Raw genomic sequence first — 11,579 nt, forward strand, 5'->3', positions numbered from 1 at the left:
TCGGGGGACTGTGATTGGCTGAAGTGTCAAGTGTGAGAACCACTGAGATAGGGCACGGTCCCCTGTCCAGATGCGCCTTTGGGCGGGGGGAGGGGGCCGGGAGACTTCACAGTTGTGACGGGGCCGCCGAGGGCGGTCTCCTTGACAACTGGCCCAGAGCTCTACCGACTGCAACGTTCGCACGCGTTGGTGGGTTTTATCCCGCGAACGGCTCAAACTCAGAGCGGCCGCTCCGGGTCTCTAAGGGTAAGCGGCGCCCCTCCGGGCCCCGGGCGGCATGGCTGGAGGCTAGCGAGAGTCCGGGGAGCCCCGGCGCCGCCAGGCGTGTGCGCTTGCGCGCGTCCCCGGGCCGGGCCAGGGCGGGAGCGCGCCGAGGGGGTGGGTCGCGCCGCCCCGCCGGCCTGGCGCGCCGTCCGAGCCACTCAGAGCGCCCGGCGGCCGACACCCGGGGGCCCTACAAGTAATACCCGGCGCCCGCCTGCCGCGCCGGGACTCGCGCGTCCGCACTCGGGAACCGAGGCTCCCGGTTGGCCCTGACCTGCCTCGCAACTTGCTCTGCTCCGGCTGCGGCGGCGAGTCTGCCGGGCCCCTCGCCGAGAGCCAGCTAGTGTGGGGACGGTGCCGCGGTCGCCGAGGTCCCGCGCCAGTGTGCTCCTCCCCGCCCGGCGCCGCTGCGGAGCGACCGCCACCTTCGTCGCTGCGGGGAACTTTGTGCGGGGGGGGGCCCGCCCGGCAGGTGGGCGACCGCGGCGGGCGAGCCGAACGGGTGAGTGGGGCTGTGAAGTTGGGGTGTGAGTGTGCGGGCGCCCGGTGGTGGGACGCGGGCCCTCGCGTGTAGGTTTCCCCTGCCCCTCCTCTTAGTCGCCCTGCAAAGTTTCACTCAGGACCGGTGGCGGGGAGGGGGAAGGGGATAGGCTAACCTGCTGTTAGTGTGTTTACTCTGGCGAAAGCGCGAGTCATTCGGACAGCCACTCCTCCCGGCCGGGTGAGTGACACGGCGGCCCCGGCCTCCAGCCCCAAGCCAGACCCAGGGCTCCACCAGCACCCAAGAGCGCCGGTGGCCCGGGGCTGCGGATACGCCTGCAGCTCACCCCAAGCCGCTTCCTAGCCCTAGGACCCGGGGGAGGGTGTGTGTGTGACGGGCCACCGCCCTCCCCTCCGCCTCTTTAATTCGAGCAGGAGAAGGCTACTGAGATACAAGACACAAACTTTGTTTTCCCTCAGTAAAACTGCTTTTCCAGTGTTTTAAAACTAGACGTGCAGACGCGATTCATGGTGGTTTCTTTGGGACATCCCTGGGGGCGGGGCTGCACCGGCTGGCCCTCAAGTGGGGGACTCCGGGCGCGCCCAGTGGCCCGGGGGCGCGAGGACAGCTCTGGTCCTCTTCCCCTGGGGTCTGGCCTCAGCACTGGCACGGCGGCCAGGATGGCCCCGGCGCGCTGGCCACTGCTCGGGAAGGGATGACCGTCGGTGCTGGGTGCGGGGGTCCTGCGCTCGGGTGGGCTCCAGGTTCCGACCCTCTGTCCTGCTCCTCGCTCGGTCCCGCGGGTGCTCCCGCTGGTGGCCCGGCAGAGGGCGCCAGCTCCCGATCGCTGCGCGGGCCGGCGGAGGGGAGGGGACTTGTTCGAGCCTCCAGGTAAGGAGCGTAGTGAATCATCCCGAGAGGGGGGACCCGATCCTCGCTCTGTGAAAGGAGGCAGGGAGTGGCCGTGGCGCTGTTGAGAAGCTGGGGCTGCCAAGCCGCTGTCCGCCGGGAAGCGGCGATTCTGCCACCCAGAGGTCTGGGGAAAGCTCAGGAAGGTGAGGAACGTCCCTCCGCGCGGTGGCCCCAGGGCAGGGAACGGCAGCGTAGACTAAGGCCGGCAGACACTAGGACGCGCCGCTGCGCGCCGTGCTCGGGGGCCGGAGGTGGGGCCACTTTTACTCTGGCTCTGGGCGGTACTGCCCGGGTCGGCGACGGGAACCTGGGAGCAGGCGGCCGATTGCCGGCTGCTGCGATGGGGTGCTCCCGGCGGCCCGCGAGGTCCCGGAGCAGTAACAAAGGCGCGGCGCGGCCACTGCTCCCACCCACTTCCGTCCCCCGCGCGCCGTGGCGCGCGCCCGCCCCGAGGTGCGGGCCGGGGCAGGATTTCCCTCTGCGGAGTTTCGGGAAGTTAGCTCCGTGGCCCGTTACGCTGGGAGGAGGGGCGGGGAAGGGGGGCGACCCGGGGGGTGGGGTGCACGCGAGTGTTCAGAACTGCGACACTGCCCGTTTCCTCTCCCGACTGCACGGGCGAGTGGCGAGAGCTGCCGTGGGCTCCCGCGCCCCTCCTCCGGTGCCAGGGTCGCGCCTCCGCAGGGCCCGCGCGGGTTTGAAGTCCCCGCGCGGCGCGCCAGGCCAGCCCGCCAGTCCACGCCCCTCCCTGCAGATTCGGGTGGCGTGCGGGCTCCCGGAAGGGAGTGGTTTAGGCCCCCGGGGACCGCCGGCAGCCGCCGGCACCCTGAGCGGACCTCCAGAAGGCGGTAATTGCATTACTGTGGGTGAGCGGCCGGGAGGCTCCAGTCCAGGCCGCAGTCTGGGTCAGGTGCGGGGTTAAGCGCTTCTGGCGAAGGCATTACAGCTCTGGTGAAGTCTGACAGCTTATTGCACCAGGAAGTTCCTCGTGCAATAGGGGAGAAGGATGGCAGGGGAAATAAAGAGGGCTCCTTGTTTTCCCGGAGGTTGTGGGAACTTAGGCAAACCCAGCCTGTGCACAAGTCTTGTCCCTGAAGTGGCCTGGGCAACATCTCCACCGCGCACCAGACGTTCGGGGCTCTGGACGTGAGACGAGGAGGTGCTGAAGAAAAACCCGGGGCACTCTGCTCCGATGTGAAACCATACCCCCCAGTAATCAATGGATAGAATTCACATGCTTTCTTATCTGCCTCCACTCCCTTCTGTAGTAAGGAAAGGGCAGGAACTGGTTTTTATAAAGTGCCTAGTGTATGAGAGACTCTTCACACACACTTTGGAAGGATCTTCACCATTCTTCTCCGAGGCGGTTATTTTTATTTTACAGATGAGTAAACTGAAGCTTAAAGAGTCTGGCTTGCTCTAAAGAGTACTGTTTGCTCCTCCCAGTGTCTTTGGCAAAGGCTGATACTGAAGAGTTGTTTATTGATTGCTGATTAAAGAGTCACGGTATGTGCTATAAGCCCAGGTTGGGGTTTGGTGATGTTAGGCATTAGGGTTAGGCGGACTTTCTACATCTTGCTGACTTTTGTTAGGGCCAGCACCAAAACTAAACCAACTCTTTAAGTTTAAGATTTCTAAGGCTTCTTCCAGAAATCCTTAGAATTTTCTGACAACTCCAAAGAGAGTCAGAAATAGCTCTCCTCTACATTTGAGGTGTCTCATGAGGCAGGTGGGCCTGAGGTGGAAGCTCCACATGGCATGAATCTCTGTTTGCCTTCCCTGTTGCAAGAGCTGCAGTTCCTCCCCTGTTTCAGTGGTGTGACTTGGCCACCGTGCTGGATATGTGTGTAACATTAAGTCTACCTTGGAAATATGGCCAACCTTAATTAACTGCCTAATGAGTTAAAACTCAAATGCCTTTTCAGCATCCAACAACATGATTTTATCTGTGCACATTTATGCATCATTGAGCTCAAGTTTGTAATAGGGGCTGTTGTTATTGTCTGAATGTTCTTAAAATGCATTGCCTTTAAGAAAGATATTGTTTTAAACTCTGGAATGACATCTGTGACTCAGAATGTCCCAGGGCAATGCCAGTTGGGGAGACAGCGAGGCATGATGATTAAGGGCAAGCATCTGAAATCACAATGGCAGGCTTGAAATGCCACCTCCACCATTTATAGCTCTGCAATATTGGGCAAGTTGCTCAGCCTCTCTGAACTTTGTTTTCCTCTTCTAAGACAGGGATAATAATAGCACCTCCTGCTTTGAAGCTATGAGGGTTAAATTTGATAATCTATATAAAGTACTTAGTAGCACAGAGTCTAGCACATGGTAGCTATTCAACAAATGTTAAGTAATAACCATGATGTTTAAGAACAGATTCTTTCTCTCTTTCCTTGTCTCCTCCGAAGAGGTAAAATAGTTCATTGATATTTGCCTTGAACTTGCTATTCTTCTTAGTTAATACTGCCATGCAATGCAGTGAGTGATTCCTCTTTTGGAATCAGCGGTTGGGAGGTGGGGTTGGTAGTGATGGAAAATTCTGTCTAGTTGCCCAAGGAATTTACAAGGGGCTCCGGAACTGTAGAGCTTTCTTCCTAATTTTACCACTGTATAATTTTGTGGTCAGTCCTCTAGCCATTTATCTTTCCTTTAAATTTGAAGCCAGTATCCTAATGGCTAGGATGACAGGACTTAAAGAAAAAAACAAACGCAAAACCAGACACACTGGAGCAAAGGAAGCTATTCTCTTTGCTCATTCAGTCGCCCTTTATAACACTGAAGAAAAATATCCGCTTCTTTGAAACTTGTGCTGGCCCAGTCTTGGCAAGAGGGAACACTTCTCTGGAAAATAGGATATTTTTCTGGAATCTGTTTAAAGGTGAGCCACCAGATTGGTGGGGAAGGGAGGAGGGTTTGAGATACCATTTCAAAAATATTTGCTTAAATATGGTAAATGATGTATGATCTGAAAATGGCTGGACTGTAACTTGGAAGCTGATACAAAGAAGTAAGGCCATGCTCAGGCTGAACAACTAGTGAACAACCAGTAGAGCTAGTTCCTATGTTAGAAAGCCCAAAAGCTTTAAACTTAGCAAATACAAGTGGAGAAATCCGTTTTTATGCCAGGTTGTTTTGGAAAGACCTCTTTAACATTGCTAGTGTGTAGCTGTGGATTTTTCTTGTGAGTTTATCTTTTAAACAATCGGTCATGAGCAAAAGCACAAGAAACCCTATAATGTCATCAAACACCACCCTAACTGGGAAGGTTGTCACCAAGAAGTGCATGGGTCTGGAGTATAGGGAGGGGTTGCCATTTAAAGCATCAGAGAGGTTTTACATTTGGGTATAAAATGCAGCTTTCTCCCACCCTGGAAAATGAGCTGCACGCGTAACCGTGTGACAGCATGCAAAGGATTGGGAGCAAGGTTTCCGCTTTTGTGCATCTTACTCCATTTGTAGCCACTTGTTGGGTCCCTGCTGCAAAGAAAGAAGCAGCTGCAGGGCATGCGCCAGACCTGCCCTGGGCTGTCGCTTCCATTGTACGGAAGATGAACAGGCAACGCGTTATTTTGGATCACATAGCAGCTTGTTCAAAAGCATCTTGCATTCCCCAGCTGTTTCACAACTTCTTTGCATATGGGAGAGAACTTACCAGCTGCTGGGGCAACTGTACTTACATTTGCTGCTTTTGTGCAGTAACCAAGGAAGGTAAAAATCCAGACGCCTTTGTTAAACTGTAGCCATTGTCAATAGTCTTATTTCTGTTAGGTCAGTGTTATTCTAGATACAGTCTTTTAGGGGAGAACGTTTAAAAGGAAATGTCAGAATTAACATTTTTTTTGAACAAATTTTTTCAGGGATAACCAGTATGTATAGTTTTTTCATACTTAAAACCCACACAGCTTTTGTGTTTCATTGACTAACAAAGGGATGGGTCTAATATTAAAAATGTATTTTGAATTAGACATATGAATCAGGTTTAATTACATACATATTTCTTTTGCATGAAGTATATAAAAAAGACAATGTGTATTCAGACAGTGCTTTTTTTGTTTTCAGAATATTGGGTTATTTTGCATTTGCCAGAGCTGGATGGTGTTTTGCCCACATCCCTTATCTTATCCATGACAAAACTTGAGTTTCCCACAAGTTGTTACTTATCCAAGATGATGTGGCTCTTTGGTTTAATTCAGCAAATCTTCTGTTGAGTGTTTACAATGTGGCAGGCCTGGAGAACCTATAAAGATGAAGAAGGGCTTGAGCCCAGCCCTGGCTGGATTCACAGTTCAGAAACAACAGACTAAACCTGTGCCGTATGTGGGCTGTGGTAGGAGACAGTACCTTTTGTGTAATCATGTTGGTGTTGTAATCATGGCAGCTCAGATAAGCCAGAGTACCAAGGTGATGCACCATTTAAAATCCGAGAAGGGGAATCTGTGTGCAGGAAGATGGACTGGGCATTCTGTGGTTTATCGCATGTGGGGTGCATGTACTAGAGAGACAAGGCCTTGTGTGTGTGGAGAGAGCCTCCCTGGGCCCTGACTCCTGCCCAGGACTCAGAAGCCTTCTGCCCTCCTCATCACTGTGCATGGAAGTGAATAAATGCTCTTTAGGAGTAGCAGCATAAATCACAGCCCTTTATTAGGATCAGTCAGCTGCAATCCCTTTGTTCTATAAAAGGTTATAAAATAAGCCATATTCACTTGGACATGTATAAAACCCAGCCTGAAGCTCTTCTACCTCTTAGGGGCTCTTGCACTGGAAACCACTGCTGCTTCAGGTCCCTGGGCGACTCATAGTTGCTGAGTTAGACCCATGGTTCTAAACCCTTAATCCCCTCTGTGCTCCATCTACACGTCCACGTATCTCTTACTTGGTCCCTTTTTCACAGCAGTACTCGAACTGTGCAGTGTTTCAGCTTTCAGTTGGTTTTACTGCCATTTGCATTGAGATTTTCAAGAGCTCTGTTTGGTTCTCAGGGCTGATGGCCAGGCGGCTCTGTATTGCACAAGAGGAAACTGAGGCTCAGCCGTTGAGGGCCTTGCCTGGGCTGGGATTGGAAGGGAAAAATCTCCTAACTCACAGCTCCGAGCTCACACTGGCTGAGTCTTGGAAGGATCAACTTGTACCAAGCAGGAGGCGGAGCCGCCCCCTTCCTGAGGCTTCATTGTGTGTGTCCCCACTGCCATGGTCCTCATTGGGCTATTCACCGGGTTCTTTACCTGGGGCGACTCTCTTCCTCATTACATTTTGCTGCACATTAAAATTGTTCTTATATTGCAGTTTTAAGTCTTGGCTCTCAAGTGCAGTTGCCGGCTTTCTGACACATGCATCCCTCCTTCCTGTCACACGTGCACACACATACCGGCATGCACACGTACATAGCCACATAGAGAGGCCCGACGTGGCTGTTGGACCCATTATCTGTCTTCAGCCAGCCCCGCTCCTTTCAGAAGATGACTCTGTCCAAGTGGTTATTCCTGTTTAATGGTGTGGAGTGCTACACCCTGCCCCGTGGATTCCAGATACATCCACTGGGATGGGTGGATGCCATCTTAACCTGTCTGGTCTTTTCCACCGGGGGACTGTTGGACGATGAGCCAGCAGCCCTTGGTCACGGGGACCATGTTGCCCCTTCGGCACTGGGCTCCGGAGAGGTTAGAAACGACTCTCTCCCTGGAGGAGGAAGAAGCTGCTGAGCTGTGGAGGGCGTCTCCTTCGGTCAGGACTTCTCTAGCGTTTCTTGTGCAGCCACAGGCCTGCTCCCCACGCACATCCCAGTAGCCGTTTCTCTGGCCCCCAGACTTTGGCAGATTTCTCCTCATCCTGGGACCCCGTGTCTCCTCTTTGACATGCTACCCCTCCTGCTCCCTCCATTGCGGCTGCCCAGCCACCTCCCGGCAGCCCTCGGTTTCAAGTGTCTTAGGGACACTTTGCCTTGGATACCCTTATCTCCATCTGTCATTGGTATTTAATTGCTTCCCCCCACCATCCAGCCTGCTCTTTGACACGGGGTAGGCTATCCTTTCTGATGACTGCTGTCAGCTTCTCCTCCTGCTGATCAGGCCGCCCCGTTTTGGCCCCTCCTCTGCACGCTGCCTCTTTGTGTCTGCACTGCCCCCGGCTTCCAGTGCGGGTCTTTGTGTCTTTGTCTCTCTCGGGGCTGCCCTGCTCTTTCTTGCTCTCTTCTCCTGTTCTTTTTCTTTTTCCCTCCCCCTCTCAATTTTTTATTTAGATAAAATTGACATACAACACTACCTTAGTTTGAGGTCTACGGCATAACGATTCAGTATTTGGATAGATTAAATGATGACCACAGTAAGTCTAGTCAACATCCATCACCACACGTAGCTGCAGAATTATTTTTCCTCGTGATGAGAACTTTTAGGATTTACTCTCTAAGCAATGTTCGAAGTTACAGTTCTTCCTCCCCTTTTTTGACAGTGCTTCTTGAGAGGTAGATTCCTTCTTCCTCGTTTGCTATTTACCATTTGCAGACTCTTCCTTCTGCCTCTGTCGTGAGCCAGTCCCGTTTGGCTGTCACCTGCGTCAGGTATAATAATCACATTAAATATACTCGATCACAGTTTTTATTCAGAGGAGACTTTGCCTTAAAAAAAAAAAATGGTTCGGGGCGCTTGGGTGGCTCAGTCGTTAAGCATCTGCCTTTGGCTCAGATCGTGATCTCAGGGTCCTGGGATCAAGCCCCACATTGGGCTCCCTGCTCGGCGGGAAGCCTGCTTCTCCCTCTCCCACTCCCCCTGCTTGTGTTCCCTCTCTCTCTGTGTCTCTCTCTGTCAGATAAATAAATAAAATCTTTAAAAAAAAATGGTTCTTTGGAATTGAAACTTGGAAACACCAGTTTTGAAACTGGTCAAGTGAGGCATTTCAAAGGCTAGAACTTTGGGGAAAATGGTTTGAAATTTATTTTGGCTTTTCATTCACATGGCAGGACCTTGAAAGTAACTGAAACATGGGCTTGTTTTTGGATAAACTTTCCCTTGCAAATGGAAATTGTTCCTACACAGAGCAGAATTAATGTTTACTTTTTTTTTTTTCCAAATTATATTTCTGAAAGATCTTGGAAGGTATTTTGTGCTTTGTGGCCAGTATGGCTTGTGTGTAAGTCATGGGTGTATTAAGACTGTGCTGGGCCTCTTGTTCTAGAGGCTCCTCAGGGGTATTTCCAAGCAGTGATTCTATGTCCATGAAAAGATACTGGAGAGTAAGTCTGAGGAGATCCTGGATTTAGGAACCTTTAGTTTTCTCTCTAAAGCTATGAACGAGGAGGGGTATCCTCAGAGTGAGGAAAGGAGCGGATTGGCTGTTGAGAGGCGGTGGGAAAGGATGTTCTTGCCCTGCCTTGAGCCAGAGCTTCAGGGATAACATCCGTGGCTCGTGTGGCCTCTGCTTGGCAGTGTTTGCCATGAGCTCTGGAGTCCTCCCACCTGGTATTTGCTCACTGCATTTTCTCTGAAATTGTGTGTGTGTGTGTGTGTGTGTGTATGCTAACGACTTCATTAACATTTCTTCTTGCTCTCCCTTTTTAAAATTCTGAAAAAAGTGAAAGGATGCTTACCTGTGCCAAAATGGAGTTTGGTTCTAGAACTCCCCAATTAGAAAGGAGCACAGTTATGGAAATCTAATCTAGGGGAGTTAGATATGGGAATCTGTTTATAGCACTGGGATAGGAGTTTGTGTTAGTACAGACTGTAGTTCACTCAGACCGAGGGATGCTGCTTTAGTTGGAATCCACATGTGGTCAGCAGGCTCAGTTAACCTAGACAAGTTAGTCATCTATAACAACATCTGGAGAAAGGTTTTTAAAACTGGAATTATATAGTAATAAACAATGAAAGTAACCCAGCAATCTGTTTATTCATTCACTTGTTTGTCCAGCAAACATTTGTTAACCTCATAGTGGGGTGTGTGTGTGTGTGTATGCGTGTGTGCACACGCCCATGTGTGTGTGCATGCAAGCTTATGCGTGTATGTGCACATGCTCAGTACCGAGAATATAGTGTCAACACTGCCCTCACAGGGCTTACAATCTGGAGATGCATTGTCAGCACAAAAGCATAGGAAAGTGTCAGAGGTGTTGTGATGGATGCATGTTCCAGGCTTAACGGAGACACAGAAGACGCAGTGGTGGGGGTGGGGCTCCTGCTGATAGGAGGGTCGTGGATTGGGTACACCACGTGCCAGGCCCTGCGCCGAGGGCTTGACATGTCGTACCTCTTGTCATCGGCACGGTCTTATAAGTTGAAACCCTGGGGGTTAAGTACCTCAAATGAGGTAATACAGTAAGTAGTAATATCTGGGTTTGAACTCAGATCCAAAGTCATAAACCTTAGGCAATAAGTTGGAGTACGTATCTTCCTGGGTTTACTTTTCCCTCTCCATCCATCTCCATCACTGCTGTAAAGGAAGGAAGAAGGAAGCCTAGAGAGCCGTTTTGTTAAAGGATGTGCAGGGGGGTCTAGACTATTCCACTGACATACAAAGGATATACTATGGGGATCCAGTTTAGACAGTTACTCTGAGTCTGTAATTATGCAGTTGCTCAGAGTATCCTTTATATTCAGTGTTTTGCCAACTGTATTTCTAAAGAGGCTTTCTTTTCCTTCTGCCAAGCTTTGCAGAAACTGGTTGCCAGGCTTACTGTCACCCTGGAGGGACTGTACCCCACGGCTCTCCACTTCTTCTTGGTGCTGGACATCGTAGCCAACAGCCTCTGGTTTCTGCCTTGCTGTTCTCAGCTGTGTTTGGGTGAGGAAAGTGGTTCTATTTCAGGCCTTTTGAAGGAAAGAGTTATTTCCTCATGAAGGAGAAGCATATCAGTGCATACCGACAGGCTCTCAGGAGTCTCATCTTCACATCCAGCAGGATGTAGGCTACCTGGCTTAATCTCCCCTTTTCTGCCTTTTAAGGATGACAAGTCTGTGTTTCTGACAAAACTCAGGTGTGATTATAAGAATACCGGCTGGGCAGGTGGAGGTAATCTACCACTCTTTAAGAAAAGGTGAAGCTCAAAGGGGAAGTTGGATTCTGCCTTCTTCTAGAGAGCATATCTGAGGACAATGGGCAGCCTTCTTTAGAGTGAATCACTCTGGGGCTCAAGAAGAAATGTTGACAAGCACACTCTGCTTTAGGGCTATGTCTATATGTCCTGTTTCAGATGTAGCTCTTGATAGCAGTGCAAGTAGAAAGAACTCTGTCCTTAAACTGTGTACCAGAATGAGGAGATTCCATGCCTGAATATTTGGAAGTAAACATGCTTTAAAAAAAAAAAAAAAGACTGCAACTTTTAGTCCATTGGATTTTAAGTCCAAAAGCTCTAAGAATAAGGTTAAGAACCTACATTCCTGGAAAAATTGATAGACCATGAGCTCAAGTACAGAGACAACTTACTTCAAACAATGTTAGACTATTTCCACCCTGTTCCTAAAAATGAATTTGATATAAGATGGGATTTATATATTTTTTTCATTCTGACCCCAGAATTATCCAATTATCTATTGTAAAACAGTCATTATCATCATATACTTCTGACATTGAGTTTCCAGGAAAAAGAAAAATATATGCTTGACAAGAAAGTTATATGGTAGAAAAATGTTTTGGTTGATTATTTATGTAAACCCAACATCTGTGTGTGTGTGTGTGTGTGTGTGTGTGTTTTAAAAAAAACTTCCTCATCACTTTATTTAAAAAACTAAAAGTTTTCATTGCGTGGCATTTTTTGCTGCACTTGGTTCTCAGAGTGTTGGAAGAAAACATAAGCTCGTTATAGCAGGCAGTGAAAGTGCTGTGTTGTTTTTGTTTTTTCCATTAACAAATTAGTTCCATCTCTAGCGTCTAGGCTTCTTAAAACACACACACACACACACACACACACACACACACACACACACACACACAC

The 11,579-nt window shown here is 50.2% G+C and overlaps 1 protein-coding gene across 3 annotated transcripts in view; it reads left to right on the forward strand.

Moving 5' to 3' along the window:
* The first annotated feature begins 438 nt into the window (after positions 1–438).
* Positions 439–11,579, forward strand: part of SVIL (supervillin) — a 226,376-nt gene continuing 215,235 nt past the window's right edge. For all 3 annotated transcript variants that reach the window (XM_032395877.1, XM_032395875.1, XM_032395876.1), the window contains exon 1: positions 439–766. The gene's annotated coding sequence lies outside the window, so the exon portion shown is untranslated. The remainder of the gene's footprint in view (positions 767–11,579) is intronic.

The sequence above is a fragment of the Phoca vitulina genome, unplaced genomic scaffold (assembly GCF_004348235.1).
Source record: "Phoca vitulina isolate PV1807 unplaced genomic scaffold, GSC_HSeal_1.0 scaffold88, whole genome shotgun sequence".
Taxonomy (NCBI): Eukaryota; Metazoa; Chordata; class Mammalia; order Carnivora; family Phocidae; genus Phoca; species Phoca vitulina.